This window comes from Myxine glutinosa, chromosome 2 (assembly GCF_964187855.1).
Source record: "Myxine glutinosa chromosome 2, kmMyxGlut1.1, whole genome shotgun sequence".
Classification (NCBI taxonomy): domain Eukaryota; kingdom Metazoa; phylum Chordata; class Myxini; order Myxiniformes; family Myxinidae; genus Myxine; species Myxine glutinosa.
The window spans coordinates 168,241,587-168,254,596 of NC_136262.1; the positions used below are offsets into that span (position 1 = coordinate 168,241,587).

General features: G+C 40.3%; 1 long non-coding RNA gene across 1 annotated transcript; it reads right to left on the reverse strand.

Moving 5' to 3' along the window:
- Window positions 1–7,944: 7,944 nt before the first annotated feature.
- LOC144890931 (uncharacterized) lies at window positions 7,945–9,427 on the reverse strand. The gene is made up of 3 exons (XR_013622589.1): window positions 9,413–9,427; window positions 8,826–8,974; window positions 7,945–8,009 (listed from the first exon to the last, which is right to left on the reverse strand). It is a non-coding gene; the product is annotated as an uncharacterized LOC144890931 (long non-coding RNA).
- Window positions 9,428–13,010: the final 3,583 nt, after the last annotated feature.

Here is a 13,010-nt window from a genome sequence, read left to right on the forward strand (position 1 = left end):
GTAGAAACTGCAGACTCAAAGGGTTACACAAACAGTGAGGTCTAACCTGGTCCTTATATAGCACCTCTCAACACTTTTTGTCCTCTCAACATTTTTTGACCTCTCAACACTTTTATTGTTTGAGGTGTGGCTTTGCTGATGAAAGATGCTGACACCTGTTTCTTGCAGGGAGTACATTGTGAACGAGAACAGCACGGGCAGAGCACATACATCCGCCAGCCTGTACAGTTTGTTTTGTATCCCACTGATGGGCCTGATCCGGATTCTGATCGTCACCAAAATTGAATCGGCTTGTTCTTGTCTTCTAATCATCTCGTCCACCAAGTTTCGCCTAAATCCGTCCACAACCTTTTGAGATATCATGCTATATATAGTTTTTGGCCCTATCTTCCAATGGTGAAACATCACTTAAAGCATTCTACTGGCCGGATCCGAATCCAGATCTTCACCAAAATGTAATCATTTCGTCCTTGTCACATAAACGACCTCAACGAAAATTTTCGTCTCAGTCTATCCACAACATTTTGAGATATCTTGTTCACAGGCAGACAGACAAACAGACAGGGGTGATAACATAATCTCCATCCACCTTTGGTGGCTGAGGTAAAAAATAACAGCCTTTCAAACAGTGCTCCTTTCATGCAAAAACAAAATTACACCTTAAACATTTATTTTACAACATGTTTTGTTCCTTCCTAAATCAAGAAGGAAGCATTTTTTTCCGGTTGAACAAGCACACACTTGTTGCAAGAAGGAAAGGGCATTTTTGTTCAAAGGACATTCTCTACTGTTATGTATTACCTCCCCAAACCCCGGTTACGGTGCACCTCAGAGTCTGGAGCGGGAACACGGCAGAAAGATTTATTATTTTGCGCTTTCTAATAAACCTTGGTAAAACAACACCAATGCAATTGTAGAACAAAACAAGTCATTGCATGAAGAACTCTCACATACACAATAATAACACTGTTAAATAAACGACAATGAAAATGTCACTTGCATCAAATGAACAATACTGTAACGGTTTTGAGAAGTGTAACGAATTTGAGAAGTGTAACGGTTTTTGAGAAGTGTAACAATTTTGGAGGAAGTGTAACGAATGTAAAAAGTATGGTTTTGTTATGTGTAACACCCTCGTAATGTAAATAATGGTCGCAGCCGTCCTCCTAGTTAATTCCATGAAACTTACACACAGGCCACGATATATCTTTTTAAATAGTGGATTTCCTTATTCTATGTAGGCTAAATATGTGTTTCCCACTAGATTGACTTTGCATTGTATCAAACGAAATAAGCGTAGGCCCTTTCAATTTCCCCAATCATCTCCGCTCTCCCAAAGTTCCTTTCAAAAGCGGTGCGAGTGGTGTTCAATCCCGCAAGCCGCCATTGCCCATGTGTTAATCTCGGAGAAGAAAGGCGTGTCTCCACCTCGTCATAGAGGGGAGGAGTGAGCCAACCCCACTTGGCCAACCAGCACCGCGGTTAGCGACCCGGTAGGTGTGCCCTCGCAGCCGGCGGCTCGATTCCGCCCCGAGTGATAAAAGCGACTGGAAGGGACTGCTTCGGCAGATGACCTGGGAGATGAGCGAAGAGGTGACATATGTGAGCTGAGCGGTGAGATGCGAGACGCTCCAAGCCAAAGAGGAGAGGTACTCGGAGAGGAAACCAGCTTTGGAGAGACGCGCTGAAAGGAGGGAGACGGCTCCACCAGAAGGAGAGGAGCAGGTGTGCCCGAGCCAGCGCGTGACGTCTACAGCATCGGCAGCGGATACGCGACGGAGGGTTTTCCCGCCAAAAACGCGAGGAATTGAGAGCTGCTGCCTCCGACCCTGCCTCCCTCTCCAGCAATCCACCTCAAGTCCTACCTGCCTGCAATATCCCCCGTGTAAGTGTGAACGTCGTCTGTCCTACTCGTTGTCCTGGGGTTAAGTAAATTGAATAGTTTAAGCTAACGATGCACTGTGTGACTGCTTCTTCCATCCATTGCTGTAAATAATTTTGGTCGCTCTTTCTTTTTGCTTGTGTGTGTATAATAAATCTGTTCTTCCTCCGTACTCTTTCTTCTTCTCTTTTCATTCTCTTTCGGTCGCTTTAGAGGTTTCCCGATTGAATATCTGTGGTGCGATCTGGTCAACGTCGGGTGGAATCGGGCCAATTGGGGATCCTGTAACGGTCGCGGTTGGACCATCCGCTCGGCCCATCATAACATCTAAAACCGCGTCTGTAACAATACATATGATGGTACCATCATTCCCCAATGCTCTCGAAGCAATTAACTCAGGATACGCCAACCGTGAGTAGAATGTAACATTCCCCAAAATCCGTGCACGAATCTCCACGTGGGGTGAAGCTCGAGTTCGTGTAGAACGGCAAAACAACAGGCAGGTTTTGGCGCGCCTGTGGATTAAGAGTTACGAGCTGAGAGGGCGATATGGGAATTGAGCCCAAAGGTAAACCAACGGCATTCAACACGATGAGGTCGATATGGAAATCCCAAAAGCAAAACAAGATGCACCAAGTGGACAGCCTCTTCTTCTTCGAGGACTGAATGGCGTACAGGCCAGTAATGGAGGCGCTTGATTTCTCCAACAATGACTCACCCTTGGTGATAAAACCTGAGACGCAGGTTTAATTGCACTCGCAATATATGACGATGTCGCGCAATCCCTTTCATGGGAAACCTCAACTCATTCGCGACCAATATAGAAAAACAAGTCCGCTCGCAGCCTTGAGGTGACTCACAGCTCTCTCCTCCTCTCTTTGCCCATCTCGATCTCTCCACTTCCGGTCTCTTTGCCGCGTTTTCCTTTTTCCTTCACAAACATTTATTTTTACCTTTTACTAAAGTCATCTCCATTTCACACAAAAATCTTAACAACAATATTACCTGAAACTAAAAATCTGACAAGTATATAACAACAACAAACGCGGAAGTGATGGATCCGTAACACTACCCTCGAGAGTTGATATGGTGAATAACTGGTTAAAGTTGAAGTGACAAAAGTCTCATTCAAAACAACTTAATAACAGGTGAAATTGATCTCTTTTTTTTATAAATTTTAATAAGAAGTGAAATTGATCACTCTTTTTGAACAATTTATTTGCAGGTGAAATTGATCTCTCTTTTTGAACAATTTATTTGCAGGTGAAATTGATCTCTCTTTTTAAACATTTTAATAACAGGTGAAATTGATCTCTCTTTTTAAACATTTTAATAACAGGTGAAATTGATCTCCCTTTTTCAACAATTTAATAACAGGTGAAATTGATCTCTCTTTTTAAACATTTTAATAACAGGTGAAATTGATCTCCCTTTTTCAACAATTTAATAACAGGTGAAATTGATCTCTCTTTTTAAACAATTTAATAACAGGTGAAATTGATCTCTCTTTTTAAACAATTTAATAACAGGTGAATTTGATCTCTTTTTAAACATTTTAATTACTGATGAAATTTATCTCGCTTTTTAAACGATTTAATAACAGGTGAATTTGATCTCTTTTTAAACAATTTAATTACTGATGAAATTTATCTCGCTTTTTAAACGATTTAATAACAGATGAAATTGATCTCTCTTTTTAAACATTTTAATTACTGATGAAATTTATCTCGCTTTTTAAACAACTTAATAACAGGTGAAATTGATCTCTCTTTTTAAACATTTTAATAACAGGTGAAATTGATCTCCCTTTTTCAACAATTTAATAACAGGTGAAATTGATCTCTCTTTTTAAACAATTTAATAACAGGTGAAATTGATCTCTCTTTTTAAACGATTTAATAACAGGTGAATTTGATCTCTTTTTAAACAATTTAATTACTGATGAAATTTATCTCGCTTTTTAAACGATTTAATAACAGATGAAATTGATCTCTCTTTTTAAACATTTTAATTACTGATGAAATTTATCTCGCTTTTTAAACGATTTAATAACAGGTGAAATCGATTTAAAAAAAGTAAAGGTTTGTGAAGGAAAAAGGAAAACGCGGCAAAGAGACTGGAAGAAGAGGATCGAGATGGGCAGAGAGATGAGTAGATGGCCATGATAGAGATACAGCCGTTAATCGCGTCGAGGCTGCGAGCAGACCTTTTTGATATTGTTTGTGGATGAGTTGAAGCTTCCCCGGGGAGGGATTGCCCGTGACATCATCCTATATTGCAATTGCAATTAAACCTGCGGCAGGTTTTTATCACCAATAGTGAGTTATTGTTGGAGAGAAATCAAGCGCCTCTTTTTCAGGCCTATACACCATTTTGTCTTCGAAGAAGAAGAGGCTGTCAGTTTGGTTCATCTTGTTTTGTCATTGGGATTCCCATATCAACATCTCCGTGTGGATTGCGTTGGTTTCCATGTCGGCTCAATTCCCATATCGACCTCTCACCTCGTAACTCTTCCTCCACAGCCACGACAATACCTGCCTGCTGTTCTCGTCTTTTTTCTTTCTCGTCTTTCCACTTTTCAATAGCGATCAATGCCCCTGGACAACAGGCAAGCAACCATAGATTGGTAATAATAGCGCATGTTTTGATGCGCCTAATGGCCTCCTCGTGCACTACACTTCCTTACAAGGGAACTTCTGTGTTTTGCCAGAAGACTAAATAGAGTTTGTGTGGTGTAAAGGGTATGTTCCAATTCTAGTGAGGGTCTGAGGAGTCGAAAGTGTCTCAAAAGTGTCAAAGTGGAATAAAGGTCTCAAGCTCTAAATAGTAAAGGGTCCAAGCAATGGAAAGCTGTGTAACAGGTCTGAAGTGTTTGAGTTGGAAGGTGCCTAAAGAGTATTGAGGTCAAAAGGAATTCGATGGACTTGAGGGCTGTAAAAGTCTAAAGGGTCTTGGAGTTTAAAAAGGGGTCTAAAGGATGAAGATGTCTTAAAGATAAAAGGGATCTATGTGGTTGTAGGGTCTAACAGGATCTTAAGAGTCTTAATTGTCTTGGCTCAAAGATTGCAGACCCTTGGCAGGACTTGTTTTGTGTATATATGAATATATGAATGAATGATCGTTTTAAGGCAATTTTCCCCGCTAGAGCGGGGTATTTGTGTGTGATGTATTTTATTTGGCAAAAAAATGGAAGTATGTGCTAAATGAGAGGTTGCTGATTGCAAATAAAAGGTCTAAATGGTCCAGTTGTAAATGTGTAAAGGACAAAGATCTGAGAAGGTTTAATGGTCTAAATGGGTCTGAAGGGTCGAAATAGTCTTAAAAGATTGAAGGCGTCTGAAGAGTATGATTTAAGGTCTGAACGTTTGGAACTATCTGAAGGGATATAAACAGTCATAATTCTCCAAAAAGGATCGAAAGGTCAAAGGGGTCTACCGGGTCTAATGTGAAGTGAAGGTCAAACTGTGAATGTCGAATGGTCAAAATGGTGGAAAGGAGTCTGAGGGTCTTATTCGTCTAAGGGTTCTAAAGGGTGTCATGGGGTCTGTGGGGTATTATGAGTCAAAATGGTCAAATGGGTCTAAAAGGTCTTTGAAATGGTCTTTGGGTGGTCTTTTGTGTCTTTTTGGTCCTCTGGGTCTTTGGGTTTTTTTAAGGTATGTTGGGTCTTCTGGGTCTTTAAGAGTCTTTTGAGTCCTCTGGGTCTTCAGGGTCTTTTGGGTCTTTAAGGTGCTTAAAGGGTCTTTAGGTTATATAGGGTCGACTGTAATTAATACACATACTAATGTTTTGTGCGGACAAACAGACAAACCAGGAAGCCGTTCCAGAAAATATGATTTTTGAGAAAGTTTTCATTTTCAATCCAATATGACCCCGAACCACGTGACCAATGACGTCATCAATTTAATTCTGCCAAGCTATGCTTGTGTATATCATGCTCAAGAAATTTAAAACTCCTTGGATCAAGCATTCTACTTGTCTAATTATGACGTCATAATGAGGCACTGATGATATCATGATTATATGTTGTTCACCATGGGGAGTACTTGACAATGAGGCATATTTCCTTTTTTCAATAAAGCGGTTTTGGAGATATAGAAGTGCAAAGTTTTTCAGGTGTTCCAAAATGGCGCCCGTACCACACGACCTATGACGTCATAAATACTCGATCATTTGATTAATCAATGAATCAAAAATACCCTTCACAGCCAAATCACTTGGTCACTGTCTCAATTAGTCCTGCAGGGAAGCAACGGGTAGGATCCGCCAGAAAATAATAATACGAGTTCCGTTACAATGAACTTCGATGCTTGAGGAGGCCATCTTCAAAACCTGCACTTACGCACTTACTAACGCACTCCCATCTTATGGTTGTTAGAAATGGCATTGCCATCATATTTCATCTTTTGAAATTCTGATCATAAAGCAAGGAAGCAGCACATACCATTTTAAAGTATTTGGTGTGACTCGGCCGGGGTTTGAACCACCGACCTCCCAGATTCACAATGGACTATTAAACCATTACGTCACTGAATCTGGGGTAATTGTGATGTTGTGATACTTTCCCTACTTCATTTACAAAGAACCACTTCTGACTCGTTTTGGAAAATTGGACAAAAACCTTCACTGTGTTGAAATTCTTTAAGCTTTAATGAACATTCACCGAAAAACTGCATGAGGTTTTCAAACATTGCACCATCATAAAATAAATGGCGACCAATTTAGTTTTGTTTTTTCATGGAAGAAGTCCTTCAAGGGACTGATAACTCAGCTGTGTGAGCTTTATCCATCATTTCTCTTGGGAAATCATTTACATTGTTCTGCTGAACTATGTGTCTGTAAATGGTGTTCCCAATTGCAGCTCTTCTCAGTGCACATCTGCTCAATTTTGCAGGATATCATGTGACCCATGACTGCTTGCAAACACCTAAAATGGTGCAGATTCTGTAAATTATTCTGGAATAATGACAATAGCATGGCATGTGTCCACAAATGATTTCTTCTTCGAGTTCATCGCCTTCACACATTTACGAGGAGAGATTAAATGAAGCCATATTTAAATCGACAGCAGATGAGCAAATTCAAACACAATATTCATCTGTTTAATCAGTTTTATTTGCAGAAACAAGACATTCATGCAAGAGCATTACACAAAGAGTATAGGATGAGCAAGCAAATCAGAAGAAGAATGATAAAAGGTTAATTGACGTGCATAATATGAAGAATTTGTCAAAAGACTGCCCCATTATTTCACTGATGAACCCAACAGAATACCATCTCCCAATTATTCAATAAATCATTCATATAATTATGTTAAGCATACCATTTGCACAGAGACAACATTAGCAGAAATGCTGAATGATCACACATTTGTTTCATGATAACAAACCAATTTCTTTTACATACGCGCCGCCAATTGAATGCCGTGGGGTGGTGGCTCCAGGTCCAATTCGATAGGGTAATGGTCCATGATACACAGGCCCTGTGGGAGTGTGAGCAAGAGGAATGCATTAGCAAGGTTACTGTCAACATGTCATCATAAACATTTCAAACCTCATCTTTTCCAAAGCAACCTGTTGACTTGTGAGATAACATCTATTGTTGAGAATTTTACACTCTTCTCTGAGTATTTCACATTACAAACAAACATTGGTCATCTTATGTGTTTACGATGGACATTTATCTCCGCCTGAAATTTTGGTCCAGGTTCATTGAACCCTCAGTTACAATGGGGAAAAAGTGTAATCTTAAAACAGAGATTTCCATTAACTGGGAGAACCAAAAAAATAGTTGTGTCCATGGAACACACACAACTGTATTAGTTGTAAACCTGATAATTCTAAATCAAGTAAAAATACAACATTTTCATCCTTTGAGGCCATGTAAAACCCGATTGGTGTACTTCTGCGGATTGTATGGAACGCCAGGTATAACCAAGTACAAAACTATGAACCGTCAATATCAAACTTCACGATGAATAATCGGTATGTTTTGAATCTCCCACCGGTGGCAGGTATACACTGCATCATACCTCCTCCTGACTGAGGAGTAATTGATCAAAAAGTTGAAAGGTTTTGCCGATCCAGGTACAACAGCATTTTGTACTTGCGTTCCAAAAGCAACAAATCTGTAAGTTGGATAACACGTGAGTATTATGTCTCAGAAATGAAGGGGAAATGTGGGGGCAATAAACCCTTACACACAGAGTAGGGCAAAGAGGATGATGGGGATGGGAGTCAAAACGAGGCTTGCGATATACCAGGAATAGCGACATGGTGTGTCCCGGAAATAACTGGTCACATGGGTCATGGGCACCATTTGGTATACATTGACTGCTCATTCAATGAAAACACGACAGCTGATCGTTATTTTTACATTAAAAAAAAGGAAAAACCTAGAGGGATGACATTGCACAAAACAACCAAACAAGGAAGGAATGACACCACAATACAACATCACAATGCTCTTATGGATGACCATATTTTGACATTTTGCTTTTGTTGTGGGATTGTGATGGAATACAGTTTCCCTTGTTTCCAATAAGTGATACTCATTTTGCCAACCTCAGAAGGATGACAGGCTGAATCAACCCACCTGGTGTTATTGAATAGCATGACAGGGGTTTGAACTCAAGACCCTAAGATCTTCAGCCAGCCACCTGACCTGTAAAGCCAACACCAGGCCTGCGTATAACAGCTGAAGGTATGTCATTGTTGCAGGAAAAGGAACCAAAAGGAAATAGGTTGAGACCAAGGGATACAAAGGAAAGGGAGTAGGGGTAGGTCATGTTTAAAGAATCAGGACAGAGTGTGGACGGGAGAACTGCAATTTTGCCATTTTTGTGAATGTTGAAACTGAATATTCCCAAATAGTATCATCATAAAGTATTGTAGGTGCTCATACTATATAATGTCCCAATGCAATTGAGGAATAGCAAACAAACCGGTCATTTGCGTAGTTGATATCCGGTTTCACCATTGTGTCCATTTCGCCATCAATAAGCCATTGGAATTTGCCATAATTGTTTATTCTTGGCTCCTGTGTATCCAGATATTTTGCGATGGTGGAAAAGTCTCCAAGAAACATGACATTCTGTATATAGAAGAAATAGAAAAAGGTCACATTCTCTCTTTGAATCCTCCATCACCAGAATTATATATTTAATTTCCATCCTTCTTTCCAGTTTAAGGATTGAGGGATGTCTGATCGTAGTTGTGAAAATTTATTTGAATCCAAGAAACTCCTTTCATGACAGCAATAATGGCGTTTGATTGTTGGATCCTTAAAACAAGGAATGCATCCAAACACACGTACGTATTCAAGCCGAGTCTTTACAACATGGGTATTAAACTTTATGGAGCACGTCTCAAAGTTTTGTCAAAGATTAAAGGAACAATATTTGATTATAACCTCTTGAATTTATAGTTGTGATAAAAATATTTCAAGAGTCCGAGAGTATGTAGAAAGGCTATTCAATTTGCAATAGGACAGCTGCCCAAGTGATAAAAGCGAGTTATATATTGTTCTTACCTTGTTGGGCCAATGCTTTTCAACTGAATCAAACATATCAAAAAGTTCATCAACTTCTTTTTTCACGTTTGTAGTTGTCAAAACAGGGACAAGAATGCAATCACTGATACCTGAGAAAACCAAAATTTATTGTAGTTTCTAATTGAGAAACTCCATTCAGTAACAGACATGCACAAAAGGTACCACCAGGTGTATCTCTAATAGAAACAATATATTTCCAAAGCTTTCAGAATAATTGGGATCTCCTGCGATGAAGCTAACTCCAAGGGCCTTTCACTCACTCACCGGAGGCAGGTTTGTGGTCTTTCTGTCTTTTACCGACTCCTCTCCGGCCTTGCTCCCCCAGCTCTCTCTGTGCTCTGTCCCCCTAATATTCCTACAGGTCGCACAAGATCTGCCAGCAACACTTTTGGTTAAACTGCCAAAATCTAGGCTCTCTGCTCACCTTCACTCTTTCATTCCCCTTTTCTCCCACCTCTGGAAAAAACTCCCCCACTCCCTTCAATCCCACTCCTCCCTCCAGGTCTTTAAAACAGCTGTTCACCACCATCTCTTATCTTCCCCCATCCAAAACCTTGATCTTTTCTACCCCCGCTAATTCACCCGATACACTTTTTTTGAAATTCCAAGTTCTTTCCTGGAAGTCTTTGCAGTGTTGATATGTTTTATACATCTCCCACCTCCCCCCAAGCGCTCACCCTCCCACATTTCTCTCGATGTCCTTGGTCTCAAATGTTGTGTTTGTGTCCTTTCCCCTCTCTCCCCATATTGTGTTCCGCTCCCCTTATTTTGTGTTTTATGTGTTGGTTGACTTTTTGTGTGATTAATGTTAGCTCTTTCAGGAGCCTCGATCTTGTGTACAAAAAAAAAAAAAAAAAAAAAGGTCCCCAATGTCAGACATGAGATCTTTGCCATCTCTTTGGATAAATATTGTGCTTTCGACACAGTCTGGCATCCCACCTTGCTCTCCAAACTTTCTGCCCATGGAATCCAAGGCCAACACCACATATGTCTTCCTGACTACTTCTGCTCTCGTAGTCAATGTGCATCCATTCATCTCCTCTTTCTGTCAAGACTAGAGTGCACCAAGGCAGTGTTTTTGGCCCAGTCATATTCCTGATATTCAGAAATGATCTCGCTGACTCTCTGAAAAGTCCTCTTCAGCTATTTGCTGATGACTCCTCCCTCTGCCATGACATCCTCCATCCTTCAGACAGATAGCCAGACGTGCTCTCTTCAGACCTTGAAAATAATCACAAGATTGTCAAACACATGGAACATGTCTATCAATGCTGAGAAATCTCTCTCACGATCTCTCTGAAAGGACCATGTGGCATGTGGCAAACCCTCCTATCTACAACACCTCTTGAGGAAGTGCAGTCATTCAAACTCCTGGGTCTCACTTTGAGGCATGATCTTTCTCGGAAAATTACCTTTCAAAGTTGGTCTCCAAAGCCAGCCACCGAATGGACATCCTCCATCATACAAAGACTTTCCTGCCTCTATCTTAGCCTTCAGCCCTGCTGTTGGTATTCCCCTTCTCTCCACTGTTTCTTTTGGCCTGTTGTTGCCTGACCATATTAGTACTCGCTCTTCCACGAACCTCGACGATGTATACAAAAAAAGAGTTCAGGTAATTCCCATTACTAATCTAGACTGCCTAAACCTGAAGTAAATGCAGAACTCCCTGATTGGAAGAATGATTGTTGTGTCATCTTTTTAGAACTCTGATGGTGCAAGATAAACCAAAAACAAGAATGTTTATTTATTTTCTGACACACTGGCGAATGTCTCCACCAAACAGAATGATGATGTCTGTCAGGCATAACCTTATCACCTCCACCACAGAAGGTGGATAGAGGTTACGTTTTCATCCCTGTCTGTTTGCTTTTGTCTATTTGTGAATGGGATATCTCATAAAGTTGTGGACGGATTCAGACAAAATTGTCTTTCGATTCGATTTTGGTGAAGTTCCGGATCCACATCTGGATCCGATCACTTAACCATTGAGAGATCGGGGGAAAGAACCGATATATAGCATGATATTTCATGAAGTTGTGGATGCATTATGACAAAACTACAGGGATGAGTTGGGAAGGCGACAAGAACAAGCTAATTCGATTTTGGCTCCGGTCCGAATCCGGATCTGGCCCATCAGTGGGATACAAAACGTAAACTGTTCAGCCTGGCAGAGGTTTGCGCTCCACCAAGTGTCGTCTAGTTTTGTTCATCAATTCATCCTGACATGAGATGCAAAGGAGAGTTCAAAGTTGATACACGCATTCAACAAAACGTTCTCCTCCCCTAATATCCTTGGGTTGTAGTGGAAAATAATTACTTTATATTTAATTTAATCCATATTTTTGGACACAAAATCCGGGCTGAGGGAAAGGGGGGATATTGGCGACATCCATGAGGATACAAGTGCTCTCGACTTTTGTAGTATTCAGATCTTCATGAACTCTGATAGAGATGCTTTTTATGAAAAAACATTGGTCAATATTTTATTCCTCAAAATTTATGCTTCCACCTCTGGAACCTTGTCTCAGGATGGAATATTTCAATTTATCATTCGGCTTTTCGAAAATTACGATATTTTATCATGCTTCCACATACACATTTAAATACCTTTCCATGGAATAAAAAAAAAACCCTTTTCCTGCCTTGGGGTGCGTAAGGCTCCCGAAGCAGTTTCATTTGGAATGTTACAATCTTGGATGGGTCACCATTCTGATGCAGCATGGCCAACTAAGTGTGCAGGAATTTGGAACTTGTTCAGGTAAATAATGCTGGCAGATGAGAGTCCCAGTTTAACATCCATCTGAAGGACGGAACACACATTGATGAATCACCCTGTCTATGAAACCACAGGATGACAGTTTATAGCTTGGTCAGCTTCGAACCCAGGCGAGATAGCTTGGAGGTGAGTGTGCGTATGTCTCAGCGATATTGTTCGGCCATTTTATACTCCAAGTACAAAACATCAATAGAATACAAAAGGAATCCTTTCTCCACAAAATAATAGTCAAAACCATCTGATCAAACACATCTCAGAACTATGGCTGGAATATGTGAATGATCCCACAGTCACTGGGTGAATATTTAGGAAGCAATCACCATCACTCTGACCAAATTCCAAATATTCCTGCCTATCCAGACAAGAGGCTCTCATTGGTCACCATTTATTGGGGGCTCTTGATGCACTCAGCACACAAAGAACCAAAACCCTCCGGCAATAAGACATGTGTGATATTTCAGCGCTTTATATTCAAAGCTACGTCTGAGTATCGTCAGCTATGAAAATATATTTTGACAACCTGAAGCGCTCCTTAATTTCAAAATTATATTTGTTCAGAGTAGCAAATATTGTTTTGTACCAATAACAGAGCAGTAGTGTAATAATGTTGCTTCTGGGACACCTCCGTTTAACATGGGAAATCCCTATCTAATGTCATTTACCCCCTTGTCTTTTTCAAAAATCATAAACACCTCTATTTCTCCCACCCTCATCTTTATGAACCTTTTGTCTGTAGTACCTATCCTTAATGTTGTTCATTAGACCACTCAAACACTACAAATATTTGTTTTCTCTTATAGA